The 27,965-nt window shown below is 45.3% G+C and overlaps 1 protein-coding gene across 2 annotated transcripts in view; it reads left to right on the forward strand.

Moving 5' to 3' along the window:
* fam193a (family with sequence similarity 193 member A) overlaps nucleotides 1-27,965 on the forward strand; it is a 312,966-nt gene that overhangs the window by 49,520 nt on the left and 235,481 nt on the right. The window lies entirely within an intron of this gene.

Consider the following 27,965-nt stretch of genomic DNA (forward strand, 5'->3'; position numbering starts at 1 on the left):
AGGGAGTTCCAGGATTTTGACCCAGCGACAGTGAAGCAACGGCGAAAGAGTTCCAAGTCAGGATGGTGTGTGACTTGGAGGGGAACTTGCAGGTGGTGGTGTTCCCATGCATTTGCTGCTCTTGTCCGTCTAGTTGGTAGAGGTCGTGGGTTTGGAGGGTGCTGTCAAAGGAGCCTTGGTGCATTGCTGCAGTGCATCTTATAGATGGTACGCACTGCTGCCACTGTGCATCGGTGGTGGGGGGAGTGAATGTTTGTAGATGGGGTGCCAATCAAGCGGGCTGCTTTGTCCTGCATGTTGTTGGAGCTGCACCCATCCAGACAAGTGGAGAGTATGCCATCACACTCCTGACTTGTGCCTTTTAGGTGGTGGACAGGCTTTGGGGAGTCAGGACGTGAGTTACTCGCCTCAGGATTCCTAGCCTCTGACCTGCTCTTGCAGCAACGGTATTTATATGGCTACTCCAGTTCAGTTTCTGGTCACTGGTAGCTCCTAGGATGGTGATTGTGGGGAATTCAGCGATGGTAATGCCATTGAATGTCAAGAGGAGATGGTCATTGCCTGGCACTTGTGTGGCGTGAATGTTACTTGCCACTTATCAGCCCAAGCCTGGATATTGTCCAGGTCTTGCTGCATTTCTACAAGGACTGCTTCAGTATCTGAGGAGTCACGTTGGTGCTGAACATTGTGCAATCATCAGGGAACATCCCCACTTTTGACCTTATGATTGAAGGAAGGTCATTGATGGAGCAGCTGAAGATGGTTGGGCCTAGGACACTACCCTGAGGAACTCCTGCAGTGATGTCCTGGAGCTCAGATGATTGACCTCCAACAACCACAACCATCTTCCTTTGCGCTAGGTATGACTCCAACCAGCGGAGAGCTTTCCCCCTGATTCCCATTGACCTCAGTTTTGCTGGGGCTCCTTGATGCCATACTTGGTCAAATGCTGCCTTGATGTCAAGGGCCGTCACTCTCACCTCACCTCTTGAGTTCAGCTCTTTTGTCCATGTTTGAACCAAGGCTGTAATGAGGTCAGGAGCTGAGTGGCCCTGGTGGAACCCAAAATGAGCGTCAGTGAGCAGGTTATTGCTAAGCAAGTGCCGCTTGATGGCACTGTTGATGACGCCTTCCATCACTTTACTGATGATTGAGAGTAGGCTGATGGGGAGGTATTTGGTCGGGTTGGACTTGTCCTGCTTTTTGTGGACAGGACATACCTGGGCAATTTTCCACATTGCAGGGTAGATGCCAGTGTTGTAGCTGTACTGGAAAAGCTTGGCTAGGAGCGCGGCATGTTCTGGAGCACAGGTCTTCAGTACTATTGCCGGAATATTGTCAGGGCCCATAGCTTTTGCAATATCCAGTGCCTTCAGTCGTTTCTTGACATCAGGCGGAGTGAATCGAATTGGCTGAAGTCTGGCATCTGTGATGCTGGGGACTTCAGGAGGAGGCTGAGATGGATCGGCACTTCTGGCTGAAGATTGTTGCAAATGCTTCAGCCTTATCTTTTGCACTGATGTGCTGTGCTCCGCCATCATTGAGGATGGGGATATTTGTGGAGCCACCTCCTCCAGTTGTTTAATTGTCCACCGCCATTCACGGCTGGATGTGGCAGGACTGCAGAGCTTAGATCTGATTCGTTGGTTATGGGATCGCTTAACTCTGTCAATAGCATGCTGCTTACGCAGTTTGGCACACAGATAGTCCTGTGTTGTAGCTTCACCAGGTTGACCCCTCATTTTTAGGTATGCCTGGTGCTGCTCCTGGCATGCCCTCCTGCACTCTTCATTGAACCAGGGTTGGTCTCCTGGCTTGATGGTAATGGTAGAGTGGGGGATATGCCGGGCCATGAGGTTGCAGATTGTGGTTGAGTACAATTCTGCTGCTGCTGAGGGCCCACAGCGCCTCATGGATGTTCAGTTTTGCATTGCTAGATCTGTTCGAAATCTATCCCATTTTGCATGGTGGTAGTGCCACACAACACAATGGACGGTATCCTCAATGTGAAGGCGGGACTTTGTCTCCACAAGGACTGTGCGGTGGACACTCCTACCAATATTATCATGGACAGATGCATCTGCGGCAGGCAGATTGGTGAGGACGAGATCAAGTATGTTTTTGCCTTGTGTTGGTTCCCTCACCACCTGCCTCATACCCAGTATGGCAGATATGTCCTTTAGGACTCGGCCAGCTTGGTCAGTAGTGGTGCTACCGAGCCACTCTTGGTGATGGACGTTGAAGTCCCCCAACCAGAGTACATTCTGTGCCCTTGCCACCCTCAGTGCTTCCTCCAAGTGCTGTTCAACATGGAGGAGTACTGACTCATCAGCTGAGGGAGGGCGGTAGTTGGTAATCAGGAGGTTTCCTTGTTCATGTTTGATCTGATGCCATGAGACTTCATGGGGTCCAGAGTCGATATTGAGGACTCCCAGGGCAACTCCTTCCCTACTGTATACCACTGTGCCACCACCTATGCTGGGTCTGTCCTGCTAGTGGGACAGGACATACTTGGGGATGGTGATGGCAGTGTCTGGGACGTTGTCTGTAAGGTATGATTCCATTTGTATGACTGTCAGGTTGCTGCTTGACTAGTCTGTGGGACAGCTCTCCCAACTTTGGCACAAGCTCCCAGATGTTAGTAAGGAGGACTTTGCAGGGTCGACAGGGCTGGGTTTGCAGTTGTCGTTTCCGGTGTCTCGGTTGATGCCGGGTGGTTCGTCCGGTTTCATTCCTTTTTATTAACTTCGTAGCGGCTAGACACAACTGAGTGGCATGCTGGCCATTTCAGAGGGCATGTAAGAGTCAACCACATTGTTGTGGGTCTGGAGTCACATGTAGGCCAAACCAAGTAAGGATAGCAGATTTCCTTCCCTAAAGGACATTAGTGAACCAGATGGGTTTTTACAACAATCGACAATGGTATCATGGCCATCATTAGACTAGGTTTTAATTCCAGATTTATCAACTGAATTCAAATTCCACCTTCTGCTATGGTGGGATTTGAACCCATGTCCCCAGAGCAATACCCTGGATCTCTGGGTTACCAGTCCAGTGACAATACCACTACGCCACTGCCTCACATTTGAAGGGGTGGAGGTGGTTTGGGGCGGGGTGGGGGAGATGGGGTGGTGCAGGGAAGCAGAAGGATGCTGGAGCAAGATGTGCAAATTTTTATGTTGTAATTTTCATTCCTTAACTCTTTTTGTTTATAGCTGTAGATTTTGGAACTCTGTCTGCTCTTAATTGGAAGCCAGTTAATTTGTGTTTTTTAATTAGAAGGAAAAGCTACTTGCAGTTATCAGCGTTGCACAAATGAAGTTGGTTTCACATTTTGGTTAAACCACAGCTTTGGAAATCTGAGATGTCGTTTTTATTTTGAAGTAATACTTGCTTTCCCTTTTCCTGAAACTGGTCTTCCGCTGCAGCAACCATGCACAAGACAGTTTTTACCATTACTACTTTCAAAAAATTAGACACTAATTTTTACTACATTTGAAATTGGAAAGAATTGTCTAAGAAGAGCAATTTATCAGGCAAAAGCAATTGAATTCAACAAGCTCAAACTTTTTCATAAATTAATCCTGTATTAACCACCTACACAGCAAAGGGAGGGTCAGGTGAAGTAGCTGACCGTTGCATCAGATATCCAGTCATGCCAGATCATCTTTCAAAGTTGACCTTCCTTGTTCAGCTTTTCACTGATGGTCTTTTGAGCCTCAACAGCAGTGATTGGAGTTGGGAGCTGATCCTGCATGAGGAAGAGTAGTTTCAGTGTTCTTAACCCCAGAGGTTTGAGTTCGTTGATGTACTGCAGCAACCTTTATGAACAGCAACATGTCCTGGTCTAATCCAACAGGCCTACTTTTTCTTCTCTTCAGCTTTTGACAAATCAATTTTCCTCCTCACTTCTTGTGAATATCATCAACCTAACTCTGTCCTCTGGCACCTTCCAGAACAACTGTCTCACCAACTTCTCAAAAGATGTTAGAGCAGGTAGAGTGGTTTAACATCCTGTTTCAAATTTTTACCTCTTGTTCAGTCCTACAATGTGTCAGTGCTTCATAACTAGACAATCCCTGTTTGAGAACATGTCGCCTGAGTTCTGTCCACTTATCAGGTTTGCTCTGGTTGAAATCCACTGTGACTGTGCCCATAGTTTACTGTGCTTCATGACCTCATTGCTTTCTTTGACACTTTTTTTTCTTCAGTATGTCTTCTCAGCAGCCCAACTTTGGCACTGATCTCTCCTGGTTCTTTTCATACCTGACCCAACACATCATGGGGGTTACCATTGACCTGAAACTGAACTGGAGCAGCCACATAAATACTGTGGCTACTAGACCATAAGTAAATAAGAAATAGGAGCAGGAGTAGGCCATTCAGCCCTGCCATTCAATAAGATCATGGCTGATCTGTCCCAGGCCTCAACTGCTCTTTCAGGACTGCGCCGTCTAACCCTCGACTCTCCGAGGTTTCAAAAATCTATCTACCTCCTCAAATACATTTAGTGACCTGGCCTCCACAACTCTGAGGTAGAGAATTCCAGAGATTCACCACCCTCTGAGAAGAAATTCCATCGCATCTCAGTTTTAAATGTGTGACCCTTTATTCTGTAACTATGTCCCCTAGTTCGAGATTCCCCCACTAGTGGAAACATATCCACAACATCTACCCTGTCAAGCCCCCTTAGAATCTTATATGTTTCAATAAGATCACTTATTCTTCTAAACTTGGTTGAGTAAAGGCCTAACCTATTTAGCGATTCTTGATAAGACAACTCCTTCATCCCAAGAATCAGCCTAATGAACCTTTTCTGAACTGCCTCCAATGCTAGTATATTCTTCCTTAGATATGGGGACCAAAACTGTAAGCAGTACTCCAGGTGTAGCCTCACCAACACCCTGTACAGTTGTAACAAGACTTCCCTATTTTTAAACTCTAACCCCCTTGCAATAAAGGAGCAAGGACCAGGTCAGTAACTGGGAATTCTGTGGCGAGTAATCTACCTCCTGACTCCCCAAAGCCTGTCCACTATCTACAAGGCACAAGTCAGGAGTGTGATGGAATACTGCCCACTTGCCTGGATGAGAGCTGCTCCAGCAATACTCGGGAAGCTCGACACCATCCAGGACAAAGCAGACTGCTTGATTGACACCCCCATCCGCCACCTTCAACATTCACTCCCTCCACTGCTGATGCACAGGGCAGTCAGTAGTGTTTACCATAGACAAGATGCACTGCAGCAATTCATCAAAGCTCCTTTGATAGCACCTTCTAAACCTGCAACCTTTTCCACCTGGAAGGGCAAGGACATCAAATGCATAGGCACACCACCACCTGCAAAATCCCCTCCGAGACACGCACCCTGACTTGGAACTATATCGCCGTTCCTTTGCTGTTGCTGGATCAAAATCTTGGAACTCCCTCCCTAACATACTGTGGGTGCACCCACACCCCATGGACTGCAGTGGCTCAAGAAGGCAGCTCACCACCTCCTTCACGAGGGCAATTAGGGATGGTCAACAAAAGCTGGCTTTGCCAACGACGCCCACATCCCATGAAATGAAAAAAAATATATCTAATGGTTTCTCCTATACACTTAAAAGGAAAAAAAGGAAAGCTTGCATTTATATAGCACCTTTCACAACCCCAGGATGTCCCAAAGCACATTACAGCCAATTAAGTGCTTTTGAAGTGTTGTAGGAAATGGTGCAGCCAATATGCACACAGCAAGCACCTACAAACATCATATGATGACCAGATAATCTGTGGTTGTGATGTTGGTTGAGAGAGAAATGTTGACTAGGATACTGGAGAGAACCCCCCTACTCTTCTCTGGGAGCTTTTATGTCTACCTGATAATGCAGACCTGGTTTAATGTCTCATCTGGGGGGCGCATCTCTGATAGTGCAAAACCCCATCATTACTATACTGGCATATTGGCTCAGATTTTGAGCTCAATCACTGGAGTGGGACTTGAAGCCACTGCCTTCTGACTCGGAGGAGAGAGTGCTACACACTAAGCCACAGTTGCTGATGCACCTTAGGCTCCATCCTTCCTGTATGTAGATTCTATTCAGCCTTATCTTTCTGCATTGCCTTCATTCCAGTGGTGGTGGTCAATTCTCCAATTGCTTGTCCGATATTAAATCTGACGAGTCAAAATTTCATCCAGCTTCTGTAGGCAAAACTGAAGCTATGAATCTTGGTTCCTATGTGTCTGCCCTGAAGACCACCTTGGATTAGGTTTGCTGCTGCAGAATCTGGACAAGTTGCTTCATTTTGAACTGTTTCCTTGCCTATATTTGCTGCCATCATTGTGACTCTTTCCCCCACCCCCCCCCCAATTTTCCTGTTTGGTGTTTTGTGTTGTCTGTAATATTCCTTGAGATGATATTCTACATGAGGGAAGTTGTTGAAACTGAATGGATTTCTGTCATTCCCGACTAAATATTTATTTATCCCAAGTTCACTTTGTTTTTCTCCCTCTGTTATGCTTGCCTCTGAATATTCTGTTCAGTTTGTTATTTCCCAGACAGTTTTACAAGCCCTTTTTGGTGTCTCTCTGAGGCACATTAATGCTTAAAGGGACAGGAGTCTTTGTTTGTCTTGGACTTGCTAAAAGGCTAATTTCCGTGAGAGAAACAGTGGCCAGAGTTCTCGACTGCCAAGTGCTTCTCCAGTTTTAATAAGACAATTTTATTTTTATTTCATGGGACATGGGTGTCCTTGGCAAGGCCAGCATTTGTTGCCCATCCCTAAATGCCCTTGACAACTGAGTGACTTGCTAGGCCATTTCAGAGGGGTAGTTAAGAGTCCACCACATTGCTGTGGGTCTGTATGAGGAGTTGGTGGCATATGGTAATGTCGCTAGATAGTAATCCAGAGCCCAGGCTATTGCTCTGGGGACATGGGTTTGATGGCAGATGGTGAAATTTGAATTCAATTAATAAATCTGGAATTAAAAGCTAGTCTAATAGTGAACATGAAACCATTGTCGATTGTTGTAAAAACCCATCTGACCCACTGGGCGGCACAGTGGTGCAGTGGTTAGCACCGCAGCCTCACAGCTCCAGCGACCCGGGTTGAATTCTGGGTTCTCCTTGTGTCTGTGTGGGTTTTCTCCGGGTGCTCCGGTTTCCTCCCACAAGCCAAAAGACTTGCAGGTTGGTAGGTAAATTGGCCATTATAAATTGCCCCTACTATAGGTAGGTGGTAGGGAAATATAGGGACAGGTGGGGATGTGGTAGGAATATGGGATTAGTGTAGGATTAGTATAATTGGGTGGTTGATGGTCGGCACAGACTCGATGGGCCGAAGGGCCTGTTTCAGTGCTGTATCTCTAAACTAAACATTCACTACTGTCCTTTAAGGAAGAAAATTTGCCATCCTTCCCTGGTCTGGCCGACACGCACTCAAGACCTACAGCAATGTGGTTGACTCTTAAAATGTCCTATGAAATGGCTTAGCAAGCTACTCAGTTTGCCACTCGGTTCAAGGGCAATTAGGGATGGGCAATAAATGCTGGTTGAGCCAGCGATGCTCAGATCCCACAAATGAAAAAAAAAATTGCATGTAAGCCAGACCAGGTAAGGACAGCAGATTTCCTTTCCTAAAGGACATTAGTGAACCAGATGTTTTTTTTACGACAGTCGGTGATAATTTCATGTCACCATTACTGAGACTAGCTTTCAATTCCAGATTTTTTAATTAATCAATTGAATTTATTTATTAATTGAATTTAAATTACACTAGCTGCCATGGTGGGATTTGAACCCGTCTCTCCAGGGCATTAGCCTAGGCTAATTACTAGTTCTGTGACTGTACCACAGTGCCACTGTCTCCGAATTGGCAAATAATTTTTCACCTGAAGCATTGTATGTTCAGTTAAGGGTAAGCTCTTTTACGGTAGTAACAAGTATTCCTGTTGTGAACAGAAGTATAGATTAACAAGTGTCCACAATAACATCGGCTCTGTTCACAGTCCCTGTTGACAAGTACTTGAAATGTTTAAAACTGGCTTTAAGCAGGAGCTCTGTTGAATTCAGCACAATGGAAATAGAGATTAAATGAGAGAAACAGTTAATTATGAAGTTATGAGATGAAACGCTACAATAAAATCCCAGTAACACAATACAGAACTGTCAAGTCTTCAAAAGAAGCAGGTGGATTAGTTAATGTGCAGTCTGGTTTGGCACGTTTCAGCAGGTTTCACTTTTTTCCCTCTGTGTAGAAGATTGCAGTCTTTGATTCAGGGATTTAGTTTATTGTATTTAGTGTCTTGTAAATGCATTCTGTTTGCTTGATTATATTTGCTTGAGTTGTGTACCTATCACAACCTCTGCATCACCAACTCGTTCTTTCACACTAAACCCGGTCACCAGGTTTCTTGGAGGCATCCGAGGTCACGTCGTTGGCACCAGCTGGACCTCACCGTCACAAGGCGAGCCTCTTTAAACAGCGTTCAAATCACATGCAGCTTCCACAGTGCGGACTGCGACACCAAACACTCCCTGGTGTGCAGCAAGGTTAGACTCAAACCAAAAAAGCTGCATCACTCCAAGCAGAAGGGCCGCCCGCGCATCAACACTAACAGAATTTCTCACCCACAGCTGTTAAATAAGTTTCTAAATTCGCTTGAAAAAGCTCTTCAAAACACTCCTGCAGAGGATGCAGAGACCAAGTGGGCCCACATCAGAGACGCCATCTATGACTCAGCAATGACCACCTATGGCAAACATGTGAAGCAGAATGCAGACTGGTTTCAATCTCACTTTGAAGAACTGGAACCTGTCATAGCCGCTAAGCGCGTTGCACTGTTGAACTACAAGAAAGCCCCCAGCGAGTTAACATCTGTAGCACCCAAAGCAGCCAGAAGCGCTGCACAAAGAACAGCCAGGCGCTGCGCAAATGACTACTGGCAACATCTATGCAGTCATATTCATATTCCGGTGCCTCCAACACCGGAAACATCAGAGGAATGTATGATGGCATTAAGAGAGCTTTTGGGCCAACCATCAAGAAGATCGCCCCCCCCCCCCCCCTCCCCCCTCCCCTAAATCTAAATCAGGGGAAACAATCACTGACCAACGCAAGCAAATGGACCGCTGGGTGGAGCACTACCTAGAGCTGTACTCCAGGGAAAATGTCACCGAGACCATCCTCCATGCAGCCCAGTCTCTGCCAGTCATGGATGAGCTGGACGTACAGCTAACAAAATCGGAACTCAGTGATGCCGTTGATTCTCTAGCCAGCGGAAAAACCCCTGGGAAGGACGACATTACCCCTGAAATAATCAAGAGTACCAAGCCTGCTATACTTTCAGCACTCTACGAACTGCTGTGCCTGTGCTGGAACGAGGGAGCAGTACCACAGGACATGCACGATGCCAATATCATTACCCTCTAAGAACAAGGGTGACTGCAACAACTACCGTGGAATCTCCCTGCTCAGCATAGTGGGGAAAGTCTTCGCTCGATTTGCTATAAACAGGCTCCAGAAGCTGGCTGAGCGTGTCTACCCTGAGGCACAGTGTGGCTTTTGAGCAGAGAGATCCACCATTGATATGCTGTTCTCCCTTCACCAGCTACAGGAGAAATGCCGCGAACAACAGATGTCCCTCTACATTGCTTTCATTGATCTCACCAAAGCCTTTGACCTCATCAGACGTGGTCTCTTCAGACTACTAGAAAAGATCGCATGTCCACCAAAGCTACTCCGTATCATCACCTCATTCCATGACCATATGAAAGGCACAATTCAGCATAGTGGCGCTTCATCAGACCCCTTCCTATCCTGAGTGGTGTGAAACAGGGCTGTGTTCTCGCACCTACGCTGTTGGGATAATCTTCTCCCTGCTGCTCTCATATGCGTTCAAGTCTTAAGGAGGAATTTTCCTCCACACAAGATCAGGTTGTTCAATCTTACCCGTCTAAGAGCGAAGACCAAAGTACGGAAAGTCCTCATCAGGGTACTCCTCTTTGCTGATGCTGCTTTAACATCTCACTGAAGAGTGCCTGCAGAGATTCAGCAACAGGATTGCGGCTGCCTGCAACGAATTTGGCCTAGAAAACGAACATCATGGCACAGGACGTCAGAAATGCTCCATCCATCAATATCGGCGACCACGCTCTGGAAGTGGTTCAAGAGTTCACCTACCTAGGCTCAACTATCACCAGTAACCTGTCTCTGGATGCAGAAATCAAGCGCATGGGAAAGGCTTCCACTGCTAACTCTAGACTGGCCAAGAGAGAGTGGGAAAATGGCGCGCTGACATGGAACGCAAAAGTCCGAATGTATCAAGCAAGTACCTTACTCTATGGCGGCGAGGCCTGGACAACGTATGTCACCCAAGAGTGACGTCTCAATTCATTCCATCTTCGCTGCCTCCAGAGAATCCTTGGCTTCAGGTGGCAGGACCATATCTCCAACGCAGAAGTCCTCGAGGCGGCCAACATCCCCAGCAGAAACACTCTACTGAGCCAGCGGCGCTTGAGATGGCTTGGCCATGTGAGCCGCATGGAAGATGGCAGGATCCCCAAGGACACATTGTACAGCGAGCTCGTCACTGGTATCAGACCCACCGGCCATCCATGTCTCCGCTTTAAAGACGTCTGCAAACGTGACATGATGTCCTGTGACATTGATCACAAGTCGTGGGAGTCAGTTGTCAGTGATCGCCAGAGCTGGCAGGCAGCAATAAAGGCAGAGCTAAAGTGTGGCGAGTCGAAGAGACTTAGCAGTTGGCAGGAAAAAAGACAGAAGCGCAAGGGGAGAGCCAACTGTGTAACAGCCCCGACAAGCATTTTTATCTGCAGCACCTGTGGAAGAGTCTGTCACTCTAGCATTGGCCTTTATAGCCACTCCAGGCGCTGTTTCACAAACCACTGACCACCTCCAGGCGCTTACCCATTGTCTCTCGAGACAAGGAGGCCAAAGAAGAAGAAATGCATTCTATTTGCTTGTTTATATTTGCACCTATAATTTTGCTTCAATATTTATAGTAATGCTGTTGATGCAGAGGAACAGAAGATTTCCTAAATTTGTTTTGTGTAGGCTTGTTATCTAAAATTTTGGGTTTCTAATGCTGGTGATTAAGATGATAAAAGGCTATTCTTTCCATTGTCCTATTGTGTTGGTTCAGGACCTACACAGACCACAGTTCAACTCCCTTTTGTATGAATCACTGTTGAACTAAGAAAGTGTCCATTTCTTTCTTGAATGCTTCAGTAGAGTCGACCGTCACTGCCACAGTTGGCAGTCTTGTTTGTAGTCTTTGTAAAATTATACTGGCCACAGGAGAACAGTTTTAGCTCTTTCCCTAAATCCCCCAATTGTAAGGCATTGTACCACCTTTTTGCTTCTTGAACCCTTTCGAGTGTTAGATTGCAATTAATACAATGGCACTCCACTGGGGTCTGAACAGCACCATAATACTTTCACACTGGTGTGCGATTGGTGCTAGGTCCATGGACAGCTAGCCAATAATATAAAGGAAGTGAACTCTGGCATCTGGGATGTTACTTTAAAGGTTCTGAGAACAGAGATTGTGGACATCGAAAGCATGAGATCATTTTCATTGGTGTTTTGATTTGGATTGGAGGCATACATGTGAGATTCTTGGGTCTCTGTTCACATGTTTCAACATTGGCACCCTGACAGCAGTGTAAAATAACTGGGGTTGACACTTCCTATTTTTGGTACTGCTTGTGTATCGGCATAAAAATTTATAAGCCAACAATGCATTTCAGGATTTTTGATTGCATCCTCCGTAACATTAATGTATTGTGTTGCGGTCACCCCTGCAGCTGTCCAACTTCAACTTTAACTTTGCACAGGCTAGTGTTTGAACTTGTCACTTCTCCGACTCTGCATGTACATATGTTTGTTGGTGAGTATCATTCAGGAGCTGCACGACAGAAAATTTGTGATGCAGAGGATATTGTCTTAATAGTTGCAAAGCGAAGAAATTTGAAACAATCCCTGTAGTAAATTAGGGAATTAGTTATTTACTATTTTTCCTTTCCCCACCTTACTCTATACCTCCCCCACCCTTCCTGCTGTCGCTATCCAGTCAACTTAGCTTCCTCAACTTCATGCTGGCAAGTATCATTAACCTGAACCTGTCCCTCCTCTTCAACATTGTGTAGCAGCCCATTTTCAACATTTCTATTCTCTGTAATATCATCCTGTCTCCCAAATACTGGAATGGTTTGTTGCCTTGTAACTATGCTGTGGTTTCTGCTGTAACACTCTAATAAAGAACCTCCAATCCCACTGCTACCCTGCCTATAGCACCGAGACTGTCCTGCCAGAGTGCCAAATGGCACCCTGCGTAACTGCAATAGTGACTCAATGCCGCCTTATCCTTGACATTTCCTCTGTCTCTGACACCCCACCCTCATCTAGTGCCTATCCTCCATGACTCTGCTTTCTCTGTTCAAGTTTCGCCTTCCGTTACAAAGTCATTAACTTTGGGTGGGGGTTCGTGATTTGCTGTCAAGTTCACTGGTTCACCTTGCTATGAATATCTAAAACATTTGGGTTAGACTGCTGTAAAGGAACCTTCCAGATTTTTGTCAGGTGCCTCAATTTAACAGCTTTATTCGTAATTGCCTCTTTTTGCTGGGGGTGGGGTTGTAACTTCTTCTTTGGCCTCCTTATCTCGAGAGACAATGGGTAAGCGCCTGGAGGTGGTCAGTGGTGTGTGGAGCAGCGCCTGGAGTGGCTATCAAGGCCAATTCTAGAGTGACAGGCTCTTCCACAGGTGCTGCAGAAAAATTTGTTTGTCAGGGCTGTTACACAGTTGGCTCTCTCCTTGCGCTTCTGTCTTTTTTCCTGCCAACTGCTAAGTCTCTTCGACTTGCCACACTTTAGCCCCGCCTTTATTGCTGCCCGCCAGCTCTGGCGAACGCTGGCAACTGACTCCCATTGTGATCAATGTCACAGGACTTCATGTCGCGTTTGCAGACGTCTTTAAAGCGGAGACATGGACGGCCGGTGGGTCTGATACCAGTGGCGAGCTCGCTGTACAATGTGTCTTTGGGGATCCTGCCATCTTCCATGCGGCTCACATGGCCAAGCCATCTCAAGCGCCGCTGACTCAGTAGTGTGTATAAGCTGGGCGTGTTGGCCGTCTCGAGGACTTCTGTGTTGGCGATACGGTCCTGCCACCTGATGCCAAGTATTCTCCGGAGGCAGCGAAGATGGAATGAATTGAGACGTCGCTCTTGGCTGACATACGTTGTCCAGGCCTCGCTGCCATAGAGCAAGGTACTGAGGACACAGGCTTGATACACTCGGACTTTTGTGTTCCGTGTCAGTGCGCCATTTTCCCACACTCTCTTGGCCAGTCTGGACATAGCAGTGGAAGCCTTTCCCATGCGCTTGTTGATTTCTGCATCTAGAGATGGGTTACTGGTGATAGTTGAGCCTAGGTAGGTGAACTCTTGAACCACTTCCAGAGCGTGGTCGCCAATATTGATGGATGGAGCATTTCTGACGTCCTGTCCCATGATGTTCATTTTCTTGAGGCTGATGGTTAGGCCCAATTCGTTGCAGGCAGCCGCAAACCTGTCTGAGACTCTGCAGCCACTCTTCAGTGTGAGATGTTAAAGCAGCATCGTCAGCAAAGAGGAGTTCCCTGATGAGGACTTTCCATACTTTGGACTTCGCTCTTAGATGGGCAAGGTTGAACAACCTGCCCCCTGATCTTATGTGGAGGAAAATTCCTTCTGAAGACATGAACGCATGTGAGAGCAGCAGGGAGAAGAAAATCCCAAAAAGTGTGGGTGCGAGAACACAGCCTATACTGTAACTATACCCTTGGTTATCTGCTGGCTGAATTCCTTAAAGCCCTCAGCTATCAGGGCACGATCCCAACTGTCCTGTAAATTGTTGAACAATGTTTGGTTTCTTGGTAGAAGACCTTGAAGTTTACACGTGTTTTTTGCTCTGTTTTTGATCAGCTTTTCCTTAACTGTTCTCATTAAGCTCTGACCAATTTTAATTGCTTCTTTGTGCTTTTAATTTGAAGATGTGACATACATGAACTGCCTGGTTGCATTATTGCTTGACTAGATGAATGGGATTTGGTAATTAGCTTCTCCTCAATGTTCTTCGTGCTTTAACACTGTAAATTGGTTTAGGATGATTTTGGCATTGCACCAACTCCAAACCTGTGTATAAATGGGTTGTTAAAGACCGAACTGACTCTGAGGCAAGTTGCAATGACTCTTCCTTCTGCAGTTCAGACTCTGATTCAGCCTGTGTTAATGCAGCAACAGTGGAAAATCGAAATGCTTCACACCAAAGCTCCCAGATGTTGCATGAATCCTCTCAACTTCAGTTTTTGCTAAATTTCATTTGTTTGTCTGAATTATTTTTTGAAAATTGTTTTTGGCTTTTAAATGATAATTGAGATCTTTGTGTATTACCAGTGTGTTTATTTACAGGATGGGTGAGGGGAGAGGGTTGAAGGCGAATTAGAATTAGAACATTACAGCGCAGTACAGGCCCTTCGGCCCTCTATGTTGCGCCGACCTGTGAAACCATCTGACCTACACTATTCCATTTTCATCCATATGTCTATCCAATGGCCACTTAAATGCCCTTAAAGTTGGCGAGTCTACTACTGCTGCAGGCAGGGCGTTCCACGCCCCTACTACTCTGAGTAAAGAAACTACCTCTGACATCTGTCCTATATCTATCACCCCTCAACTTAAAGCTATGCCCCCTCGTGTTTGCCATCACCATCCGAGGAAAAAGACTCTCACTATCCACCCTATCTAACCCTCTGATTATCTTCTATGTCTCTATTAAGTCACCTCTCCTCCTCCTTCTCTCCAACAAAAACAACCTCAAGTCCCTCAGCCTTTCCTCGTAAGACCTTCCCTCCATACCAGGCAACATCCTAGTAAATCTCCTCTGCACCCTTTCCAAAGCTTCCACATCCTTCCTATAATGCGGTGACCAGAACTGCACGCAATATTCCAGGTGCGGTCTCACCAGAGTTTTGTACAGCTGCAGCATGACCTCGTGGCTCCGAAACTCGATCCCCCTACTACTAAAAGCGAACACACCATATGCCTTCTTAACAGCCCTATTAACCTGGGTAGCAACCTTCAGGGATTTATGCACCTGGACACCAAGATCTCTCTGTTCATCTACACTACCAAGAATCTTCCCATTAGCCCAGTACTCTGCATTCCTGTTACTCCTTCCAACGTGAATCACCTCGCACTTTTCCGCATTAAACTCCATTTGCCATCTCTCAGCCCAGCTCTGCAGCCTATCTATTTCCCTCTGTACCCTACAACATCCTTCGGCACTATCCACAACTCCACCGACCTTCGTGTCATCCGCAAATTTACTAACCCACCCTTCTACACCCTCTTCCAAGTCATTTATAAAAATGACAAACAGCAGTGGCCCCAAAACAGATCCTTGCGGTACACCACTAGTAACTAAACTCCAGGATGAACATTTGCCATCAACCACCACCTTCTGTCTTTCAGCTAGCCAATTTCTGATCCAAAGCTCTAAATCACCTTCAACCCCATACTTCAGTATTTTCTGCAATAGCCTACCGTGGGGAACCTTATCAAACGCCTTACTGAAATCCATATACACCACATCCACTGCTTTACCCTCATCCACCTGTTTGGTCACCTTCTCGAAAAACTCTAAGGTTTGTGAGGCACGACCTACCCATCACAAAACCGTGCTGACTATCGCTAATGAACTTTAGGATCTTTTAGGATGTTTTATGTTTTAGGATTGCCAGTTCCCTCTGTGCAGGTCTTGCACAGTTGGTAGCAATACCAGTGTAAACCTGCCAGACTCGTTAAAGGCTATAATGTCTGGGAGTCATGACAGCCTCCCCTCCCCCACCTTGGTGAATATGGACAGTTTGCTTTGTAGTTGACACCAGTATGCCCATTTAAGAAGAAAGGAAACGAGGCCGCATTGTTGATCCTCACTGTGGAGCCATCTTCATTCTGCCATCAAAAAAGGACTGGGTGGTGACCATCCATATGTATACTTAACCCCCCCCCCCACAACCACCACTACCCATGTGCCTGTTGGGGATGTGCTAACGTTTCTCACCAGGTACATCAAGGTGGCTGGAAACCGTGAAGTTCATGACCTGTGGCAAATGGACTAGTAAGAAAGAGAAAAAAAGAAAGACTTGCATTTATATAATGCTTTTGACAACTACTGGACGTCTCATAGTGCTTTACAGCCAATATTGTACTTTCTGAAGTATAGTCACTGTTGTAATGCAGGAAACGACGTGCACAGCAAACTCACAAATAGCAGTGTGATAATGACCAGGTAATTTGATTTTGTGTTGTTGATTGAGGGATAAATATTGGCCAAGGCACCAGGGATACCTCCTCCACTCTTACTTGAAATAGTGCCATGGGATCTTTTACATGCACCCGAGCAGATGGGGTCTCAGTTTAATGTCTCATCTGAAAGACGGTACCTCTGAAAAGTGTAATGTTCCCTTAGTACTGCACTAGAGTGTCAGCCTTGATTTTTGCTTTCAAGCCCTAGAGTGGTACTTGAACCTGGAACCTTTTGACTCAGAGCTACCACCTGAGCAAAAACTGACTCATAGTAAGCAAGTAAGATGAAGGTGGATGCCAAGGGGAGACATGCTGCACCTTCCTGCCAGTTTCGCCATCAGAGGAAGTTGAGGCTATTTGATCTATGTGGGATAGCCCAGAGTTTATCACTTCGGCAAACGTGGGCACATGGCAGTCATCTGCCAATCAATCTTGTGCAGGAACTGCAAGCAGGAAGGCCACCAGACAAAGGAGGGCAAGGACAGTAAGGACTACAACCTGTGTGGTGAGGGCAACTATCTGTAAAAGTCCTGCCCAAAGCGCAACCTTAGCTTTGCGCAAGCAGCAAGGGTTAGGGCAGCCTGTACAGGAGGAACGAACAGATGCCTCAAAGGAAAGTAACAATCCTCCCACCACCATGAACCCATGACATAGTGGTAATGTCGCTGGACTAGTAATCCAGAGCCCAGGCTAATGCTTTGGGGACATGGGTTCGAATCCCACGACAGATGGTGAAATTTGAATTCAGTTTTTGCTTCCTTGTCATTCTTGCAGATTTGCCTTTTGTTTTGTTGGTACGTTCTTAGTCATCTGAGTGCAACAGCTGCTGCTGTCTGTCTGGTACAGGAGTGGTCTTTTGCCATTCGACTCTGAATTGGCGGTTGCCTCTGCATTATTTCACTCTTTTCTCGCTGATTCTACTCCCAATGACCTGCAGTCTCCTGGTTGTTCCTCCGTTGACTGTTCTTGCATTAACTGCTCAGGTAGAAGCTCAGGACTGAGCATTGGGTTTTAGCAGCTTGCTGCAGCACCCGTTCCTTCTCCTTGCCCTCCTTTCTCGAGTTTTCTTCATTGGGGTTTTTTTAATACTCAGTGAGAGGTGGGAGTCACTGGCTAGGCCAGCATTTACTGCCCCATCCCTAATTGCCCTTGACCTGAGTGGCTTGCTAGGCCATTTCATAGGGCATTTTAAGAGTCAGCCACTTTGCTGTGGGTCTGGAGTCGCATGTAGGCCAGACCAGGTAAGAATGGCAAGTTTCCTTCCTTAAAGGACATGAGTGAATCAGATGGGTTTTTACAAACATAGAAACATAGAAAATAGGAGCAGGAATAGGCCATTTGGCCCTTAGAACCTGCTCCGCCATTCATTATGATCATGGATGATCATCCAACTCCGTAGCCTGTTCCCGCTTTCACCTCATGCTCTTTGATCCCTTTAGACCCAAGAGCTATATCTAACTCCTTCTTGAAAACATACAATGTTTTGGCCTCAACTGCTTTGTGTGGTAGCGAATTCCACAGGCTCACCACTCTCTGGGTGAAGAAATTTCTCCTCATCTCAGTCCTGAAAGGTTTACCCCGTATTCCTTAGACTATGACCCCTGGTTCTGGACAACAATTGATGATGGTTTCATGGACATGATTAGACTAGCTTTTTAATTCCAGATTTATTAATTGAATTCAAATTTCACCATCTGCTGTGGTGGGATTCGAACCCATGTCCCCAGAGCATTAGCCTGGGTTCTGGATTACTAGTCCAGTGACATTGCCACTACGCCACCACCTCCCAAGTAATGCCTCATCACCAGAACTTTCAAATGAGCACCAAGGCTGGTGGTGAGAAGGGTCCTTCCCGTCAGATGCTTCATGCACACCCAAAGTTTCGGTCCCACTGCAGGCTACCCATGCTGGCCAAATTTTAAGGCCCTCCCACAATAGTAAGCTGAGGGGCTGGAACCCTTGGAAAACTCTTCAGGCTATATGTACAGCAGAATGTTTGGCATGAAATGTAAATGTATATTGTAAATGTAGCGTAATTGTAAGTATAGTGAGGCACATACTGCATTAAAAGAAAATGCACTTTATGTAATGTCAAATTTGAACTGTTATCTAAAGTATACTTTATTCATAGAACTGGTTAAAAAAAAATATTTTTTAAAAAAGTATACATGACCCACACTTTGGGAGCTGGCAGCACTAGTATGGTACAATTGTAAAAGCAGTCAATAATAGTGAAACACTCCATCCTGAACCCTGAGATATGTTTTCAAGTGTTCAGATGGTTTGTGGTTTTGATCGCTGGTCTCTGTGTTTACATGGTAGTTGGAGAACAGAAATGGGTTACTTAGCCCACTAGCTCTAAGCCAGTGTTTGTTCTGCACACTAGACTCCTCCCGTCTTAGTTCCTTAAAAAAATCAGTCTTATCTTTTAAAGAGCCACTTGACTTGCTCTGCTTGAGTTCGACCTATTAGTGCTGACTAGGCTGCTGTTGTTGTCCTCCCATAAGTGGCCTAAAAAAAGTTGTGCCCGTTTTACTGAAGGAGCACTGCAGTGTTGAAGGTGCTATCTTTTGGTTGAAATGTTAAAGCGAGGTCCCATCTACCCTCTTGGGAAGATGGAAAAGATCCCATGGCACTATTTGGGCGAATGTTGCTGCTATTCAATGTCCTGGCCAAAATTTATCCCTCAACCAACATCAAAAATATATACGCTTGCCATTTATCTTATTGGTGGTTGTGGAACCCTGCTGTGTACAAATAGTCTGCTGCATTTCCTACATTGCAACAGTGACCATGCTTCAAAAAGAATGAATGAGCTTGGAAGTGCTTTGAGATATCTTGAAGTCATGAAATATGCTGTATAAATGCATGTTCTTTTAAATGTGTAAATGAGATCGATGCATTAGTTTAACAGTAACTCAATATTGATACTTGTTTTGAATTTGCACTACAGCACAGTGGCGCAGTGGTTAGCACCGCAGCCTCACAGCTCCAGGGACCCGGGTTCGATTCTGGGTACTGCCTGTGCGGAGTTTGCAAGTTCTCCCTGTGTCTGCGTGGGTTTCCTCCGGGTGCTCCGGTTTCCTCCCACGTGCCAAAGACTTGCAGGTGATAGGTAAATTGGCCGTTGTAAATTGCCCCTAGTGTAGGGAGGTGATGGGGAATATGGGATTACTGTAGGGTTAGTATAAATGGGTGGTTGTTGGTCGGCACAGACTCGGTGGGCCGAAGGGCCTGTTTCAGTGCTGTATCTCTAAACTAAACTAAACTAAACATAATACATACTGTACTGTGAAAGATGGCTGTGTTATCTGGATAGTATGTTATGTTATCCATGGCCAATGTCATTATTGGAAAATCTACTTTACCACAGTAACATTGGAGTTAAGCATCTGTTGGAACTGATGGATTGAGTGGGCCATGTGTTTGATCCACCTTATTTTAATACTAAGTCTTGCATGTTTTCCCAGACATGACCTTATTGAATAGTGGAGCAGGCTCAAGGGACTGAATGGCCTCCTACTGCTCCTATCTAGAGTCATAGAGAGATGCAGCATGGAAACAGGCCCTTCGGCCCAATGAGTCTGTGCCGACCGTCAACCATCCATTTATGCTAATCTTACATTAATCCTATTTTTTCCCTCTCACATCCCCACCTTCCCTCAATTCTCCTACCACCTACCTACACTAGGAGCAAATTTTTTTTTTTTTACAATGGCCAATTTACCTATCAACCTGCAAGTCTTTGGCATGTGGGAGGAAACCGGAGCACCCGGAGGAAACCCATGCGATCACAGGGAGAACTTGCAAACTCCGCACAGGCAGTACACAGAACCGAACCCGGGTCGCTGGAATTGTGAGGCTGCGGTGCTAACCACTGGGCCACTGTGCCCCGAACTGTACTTTACTACTCACTATTTCTTATTATACGATTTCTAGAGACAGCACCCTAAAAAGCTGTATAATATAAAGTAGAAATTGATCACCTGGATTAACTGTAATTTGTAATTTTACTCATACTGAGAGTAGTCTACTAACTGCTGTGCTGAATGATAGGATGAGGATTTTACTTTTTTGTTTACCAGTTTTCCTTTTCACACTGCTACCCCATTCGAAGCAGAGACTCCTTGTTGGTGCAATGTCAGCTTGGCTTTTATTGGAAGCCCCCTCGTTTCTAGCATTATAAAGCCCTTTGGAACATCCTGAAGCTGTTAAATGTCTTTTAAAAACTCATTACTTGCTTGGAATAAAACTGTTGAGATTCAATCCCCAGTCTCCTTCAAAGTCTTTCGGAAAAATCAAAACAAATTCTCACTGATGCCTCCTTTTACTGAAAATTTCATTGGAAATATCAAAAGACACGAGATAATTCAGACAGTAAATTTACTTGTAATCTTTAAACATCTATTTTTGTTCTGAACATTGCTGGGGAACTGGGTAAAGCCAACTCTATTCTTTGATTCTATTAACAATCCAGGCAGTTCATTGAAGGATCACTCATGTGGGCAGATTTTAGATTTAAAAAAAAAAATTTAGATATACAGCACTGAAACAGGCCCTTCGGCCCACCGAGTCTGTGCCGACCATTAACCACCCATTTATACTAATCCTACACAAATTCCATATTCCTACCACATCCTCACCTGTCCTTATATTCCCCTACCACCTACCTATACTAGGAGCAATTTATAATGGCCAATTTACCTATCAACCTGCAAGTCTTTGGCTTGTGGGAGGAAACCGGAGCACCCGGAGGAAACCCACGCAGACACGGGGAGAACTTGCAAACTCCACACAGGCAGTACCCAGAATTGAACCCGGGTTGCTGAAGCTGTGAGGCTGCGGTGCTAACCACTGCGTCACTGTGGGGAGCATAGACACAGGAAAGTGCAAGACGAGGAAAGACTCCACAGTCCATTTGATTAGTGCCAAACAACAATGCCTTCTCAAAGACCTCACTCAAGTATCTGTTCAGTTCACCCATACGTTTCCCCATGCTATATACCTCCATATGGAGTCCATTCAGACTCGTTAGCCATTTTAGAATGCACTGAACCGGAGTGGAAGCAAGTCATCCTTGATTACAAGGGACTGCCCAAGAAGATAATCCATTCCATACAGTCACTGCTCTTTAAATTTGTTAAGTTTAAACTGTCTGTGCAACAACTTCTTCTAAACTTGAGCAAGTTATTGGGGTTCAAATTGACTCAAATCTTGTTTAAGTCTTGTCTTTTCTAGAGCAAGCAACCCAGACTGTCCATATTTTTTCATAATTAGCTATCCCATATTCCAACGGTAAAAGAAAAAGATAGAATTTGCATTTATATAATGGCTTTCATGGCCTCAAGCGCCCCAAAATCCTTTACAACCAATTAATTACTTAGGAAACACAGCCAATTTGCACACAGCCAGTTCCCTCAAACAACAATGAAGTAATGACGAGATATTCTATACCAGGGATAACCAGCCCTTCTCTCCTTCAAACTAGTGCCATTGGATCTTTTGCATCCACCTGAAAGAGCAGACATGGCTTCGCTTTAACGTCTCATCTGAAAACCTCTGACAGTGTAGCATGCCCTCAGTTCTACACTTGCGAGAGCTTGTCTAGATTTTTGTGCTAGAGTCTCTGAAGTTAGACTTGAACTCTCAATCTTCTCAGACAAGCTTGTTGTCAAATGAGCCGCAGCTAACACTAGTAACTTCCAAGTCCTCCTCCTGTGATTGTTACCTGTAGCCCAGAGCAATTTACTTTATAGTCTCATCTTATATTTCCTTTTTCTAGTCTCATGTTCTTGCTTTCGTTTATAGCAGGGGTGTCCAACCTTTTCGCATGAGGGATCACGTTACAAATTTTGTACTATATAGGGGGCCGTTGTGCAAATTTTGGAAGAATAAAGGCACTCAATTTATTTTACTATTAATCAAAACAACAAAAAATGTGCATTTTTGTGAAGAAGCTTTAAATGAGCAGACTAATTTATAAATGTACTATGTTGAACACTGATCTAGTGTGATACCCGGCATTGTTTTTGCTTACACAAGCAGGAAGAAGTGGCTGCCTGCACACTTGATGTAGTGATTCGGAGTGTTCCAGATAGATGTCCATCTGTCAGCAGTGATTGTGATCGCGCACTCTCTCTCCAATTCTGTGTCTGCATGTCTTTCTCTCTCCCACTGTCTCTCTTTCTCCCCCCCCCCCCCTTTTCTTGATGCCTGTCTGTCTGTTTCTCTCTCTCTCTCCCCCCCCACCCCCCCCGCAATGTCTCTGTGTCTCTCTATCTGACTCTCTCTTCCCCCTCCCCCACTCTGTGTCTGGCGCGCGCGTTTGTTGTCTCTCTATTAGTTCTGGGTACTGCCTGTGTGGAGTTTGCAAGTTCTCCCTGTGTCTGCGTGGGTTTCCGCCGGGTGCTCCGGTTTCCTCCCACAGCCAAAGACTTGCAGGTTGATAGGTAAATTGGCCATTGTAAATTGCGCCTCGTGTAGGTAGGTGGTAGGAGAATGGTGGGGATGTGGTAGCGAATATGGGGTTAATGTAGGATTAGTACAAATCGATGGTTGTTGGTCAGCACAGACTCGGTGGGCCGAAGGACCTGTTTCCGTGCTGTATCTCTAACTAAATAAATAATTTCCCAGTCTATCCAGATTCCTTTATATTCAGTTTGCCTGTTTTATTTCAAAAAATGTACTTTTACAAATTCCATGAATAAAGTATATAATCAGATATGACATTACATAAAGTGTAATGCTGTTCAGTTTCTTTCAATCCACTATATAGCACGCTGTGGTGCCTCACTCTTCTCTTTGGCCTCCTTATCTCGAGAGCCAATGGGTAAGCGCCTGGAGGTGGTCAGTGGTGTGTGGAGCAGCGCCTGGAGTGGCTATAAAGGCCAATTCTCGAGTGACAGGCTGTTCCACAGGTGCTGCGGAAAAATTTGTTTGTCGGGGCTGTTGCACAGTTGGCTTTCTCCTTGCGCTTCTGTCTTTTTTCCTGCCAACTGCTAAGTCTCTTCGACTCGCCACACTTTAGCCCCGCCTTTATGGCTGCCCGCCAGCTCTGGCGAACGCTGGCAACTGACTCCCACGACTTGTGATCAATGTCACAGGACTTCATGTCGCGTTTGCAGATGTCTTTAAAGCGGAGACATGGACGGCCGGTGGGTCTGATACCAGTGGCGAGCTCGCTGTACAATGTATCTTTGGGGATCCTGCCATCTTCCATGCGGCTCACATGGCCAAGCCATCTCAAGCGCCGCTGACTCAGTAGTGTGTATAAGCTGGGCGTGTTGGCCGTCTCGAGGACTTCTGTGTTGGCGATACGGTCCTGCCACCTGATGCCAAGTATTCTCCGGAGGCAGCGAAGATGGAATGAATTGAGACGTCGCTCTTGGCTGACATACGTTGTCCAGGCCTCGCTGCCATAGAGCAAGGTACTGAGGACACAGGCTTGATACACTCGGACTTTTGTGTTCCGTGTCAGTGCGCCATTTTCCCACACTCTCTTGGCCAGTCTGGACATAGCAGTGGAGGCCTTTCCCATGCGCTTGTTGATTTCTGCATCTAGAGATGGGTTACTGGTGATAGTTGAGCCTAGGTAGGTGAACTCTTGAACCACTTCCAGAGCGTGGTCGCCAATATTGATGGATGGAGCATTTCTGACGTCCTGTCCCATGATGTTCGTTTTCTTGAGGCTGATGGTTAGGCCAAATTCATTGCAGGCAGCCGCAAACCTGTCGATGAGACTCTGCAGACACTCTTCAGTGTGAGATGTTAAAGCAGCATCGTCAGCAAAGAGGAGTTCCCTGATGAGGACTTTCCGTACTTTGGACTTCGCTCTTAGACTTAGAATTAAGGTAATGTTTAAAATTTCCATTTCACAGCAAACCTTTTCTGATGCATATTGCCCAAGGGCTTTTCCACGGATTCCAGCCCTCAGTGAGTTTTAGCGGGAGGGCCTAGATAATGACTCTCCCCCCATTTAGCCTTTGCCTGTTCCCTGTTGTTTGAGGAACCTTCCCCTCCCTCATTCGGTGTCATCTGCGAACTTAGCTTTGTTGCTGTCCTTGGCTTTAGGCTGTTTAAATACACTTGAAGCAGCAGTGGCCTCAACACTGATGACTCGTGGCACCCAACTAGTGAACCCTCAGTATGTTGATGTAGCTCCATTCACAAGCACCTTTTACTTTTTCTGGTTTAGCCAGTATACCTTAGAAGCTTGTCTCCAATTTAATGTGCATAAATCAACATTCTGTCCATTTTCTTAAAGCAATGTGCAGGACAAGGTGACCTGATGAAGGAGGAGCTCGACCTGTAACGTGCAGTCTTGTCTCTCCCCCTCTCACATTTCTGTCACTCTCACACTTGGATTCTCGTGCTCTGTTATGTGCTCTCTTTCTCTACTTGGGTTAGGGTTGATGTGGGGAAGGGGGTCTAAATACTGTTAACTTGAAGATAACATGGGCTCTGCTATTTTGAGGCAAACAAAATTTAGTATTTGTATTAAATGGAAGCAAGATAAACACACCAGTAAGAACGGAATAGAAGATTATGCTGATCGGGTTGAATGATAAGGGGTGGGAGGAGACTTGTGTGGAGCATAAAAACTGATATCCTTCCTAACAGCACTGCGGGTATACATACCCCAAATGGACTGCAGCGGTTCAAGAAGGCAGCTCACCACCACCTTCTCAAGGGCAATTAGGGATGGGCAATAAATGCTGGCCTGGCCAGTGGCGCCCACATCCCATGAATGAATAAAAAAAAAAGTTGCACCAAATGGCCTGTTTCTGTGTTGTACATTCTATGTATTTTTGTATATATTCTTTGTGATAAACATCAATATGGAGACTTGCAGCTTAAACCACAGGCTATCTGAACAGCTGAAGGCGCATCTTGGGTTGGAAGTGGGAATGTTTTACTAACTGACCGCTTAACCATGCAAGTGTTGCCAGCCCTCAAAGCACGATGGTAATGTATGGGTGCTTATGGTATTCCTTTGACTCCTATTTCAGCATCACTAGCAATTTTGGAATTGGCGCTACTATGAATTGAGGAGGTTGATGCATCTGGTTTTACTTTCTAACAATTAGGGGAGCGTTGATGGTCTGTTAATATTTTAACAGAACTGTTAACTCATTGTAAAATTAATCTGTTAATGTCTGCATTAAAATAATGGGAAATGTTTATGCAAAGAATATGCATGCTATTATGACAGCTCAATGCGAAGGCCTTAGAGCTGCTGATGAGTTTGTCTTGATTAATCTGAAGAAATAGTTTCTCATTTCTGATTTTCTTTATTTTGTGTGGCTGGCTTGCTGCTGAGCAGTGAAACCATGTTGCAAAAAGAATTAATGTATGCTCAATACACTTTGCTTGCATGCACGCAATACGACTTCCTGGCTGACCTATTTCTACATAACTGTGCTTCTTCCTGCATTATTTGGACAAATGTGTTCACAGGCTTATATTGTAGCTTGTTCTTTTGGAATCAGACTTTCTCGTCATTGGTGTTGATCTCTAATATTTGTATTTCAATAGAGCTGTTAACTGTTGTAAAATTAAACTGCTAAGGTCTGCATTAAAATATCAGGATCGGGGCGGGGGGAAGATATTTATGCAAAGGCTGAATTATATTTCCTGCCGCTGTTAAAAACAGGGTTAGTTGAGGTTTTGCAATGTTAATTATTTTGTGGAGTCGCTGAAAAATTTGGAGCGTGTGACAAGGTTTAGTTCTGATCGCTGAACCATAATGAGGCTCAATGGTTAATAACATCTGAATCGTTGAGTGATTTTTGTCGTGCAACACACTTGTGGACACATGTTTCTTAAGATGGCTGTTGACTATTCCTTTTGAAGTTTAATTTGAGTTGAATTTGCCTGTGGTGGTCCCATCAAATGTATTGACTATTCAATATGAAGGAATTGAAAACTGTTTTTATTAAGTGAAGCATGAGCTTATGCACTCCTTTTGGAGGAACCTTGAGATTAAGAAAACCAGTGGAGTATCATACCATTCTGATGCATGTGTACTTTGCCTTTTTTGGGGGCACAGTAAAACTGCTTTTATGCAACTGTTGTAAGTGCAAACTACAGTTAAATCACCCTCTTGGCTTTTATTTCTGACTTAGAGTTAGAAGACTGTGCAGACTCCAAGGCCCAGCTTGGGTAGCATGGACCAATGTGGTAACCCCCAACATGGATCAAAGTAGATGCGCTGCAGGAAAAATTCTCACGCTGATAAACTTCACCTGCATTGTTTCTGTTTAACTCCCACTCGTCTTTGGTATTTTGTGAACACAGGACTGTTCAGGGCTGAGGAGAAGCAAACAATTTTCGCGTGCGCGTGTTCCTCTCACACACTGTGGGGTAGCATTCCCCACAGCCCACCCGCCCTAATATTGACCACCTCCTATAAATAGTGACATTGAGAGAAGCACCTTGAAAAGATCCAAATACTCTCACAATCCCTTGCAAATTCTGATGACCACCCAGGGATCCCAACTTGTAAAACACCCTGCGCACTATCAAAAAGGAAATATTTATTGTTGTACAAAATATTTTTTATATTCGTATACAGAAACTGGTACTACATGCTGTAAGCAGAACAAAAACTGCACACATGTTTAGAATTCTGGATACTGCTTGCAGCATATGGCACAAACAGATCCCAGACCTCTTGAAACCTAATGATATGGGATCTCCATTTCTTACGATTTCATTTTCTAACCTACGCTCTATAAGCGTTCTGTACAACACAGTAGTTAGGTGACCACCATTTAGGAGTTAAGCCAATGACACTGCATCAACGGCTGTTGATCCCATGAGACTTGTGCTCATTTTTCTCCTGTTAGTGGAACATTTGCTCTGACTTTGTGTCACTGCATTGCTTTATCAAGCCTTAGTTTTTTTCAGTTTTGCATCTGCTTGCTGTTGAATTTTGTGTACTGTAAATTTTAGCTGCTGCAATGCAGAAACCTGTGGTAGATTTTCTTAGATTCTCAGAGAGCAAGCAGATGATAGAAACTGCACATGCAGGTTTGAAAAGCCCCTTACAAAGCTGTGTCATCAAAAGCATTCATTATGTTGCACAGGCCAATTCAGGCTGCCAGGTGCTCAGTGCTGGGAGCGCTGTCAGTTCAACAAGTCAGCTTTAGCAGACTCCCAGTTATTTCACTTCTGTAAGTCTTCAATATTATCTCTTTCATTCATCTTTTTCCCCCCTAAGAGGTGCATTGTATTATATATTAAAAGTGTTGTAGTAGTGTTCTGACTGATGCTTACATAGCCTTTCTTTCTGTCTTCCACCACTTTGTTTCTTTCCTTCTCTCTTTCGCTCCCTCCCCGTCATCCGCCCTCCACTCCCCCCTCGCTCCCCCCTTGCTCCCCCCTTTACTCTTTATCACTTCTTCCGCCCTCCCTTTTTTTTTCGGAGGTCCGTTGTCACCACAACTTGTCTCACCCGTCAGAAGGACCACTCCACAGTCTTGGCCAGTTGTATTGGTTGTCTGAAGACATATTCGAGTAGCTGTAAGCTGCTTACCCAGAAATTTCCTTGAAGTGGATCCAGTGTGCGGATTTGAAAGTTTAAGATGCAGCTTTACTATATTGCACAAT

Source organism: Heterodontus francisci, chromosome 4, assembly GCF_036365525.1.
Source record: "Heterodontus francisci isolate sHetFra1 chromosome 4, sHetFra1.hap1, whole genome shotgun sequence".
NCBI classification, from domain to species: Eukaryota; Metazoa; Chordata; class Chondrichthyes; order Heterodontiformes; family Heterodontidae; genus Heterodontus; species Heterodontus francisci.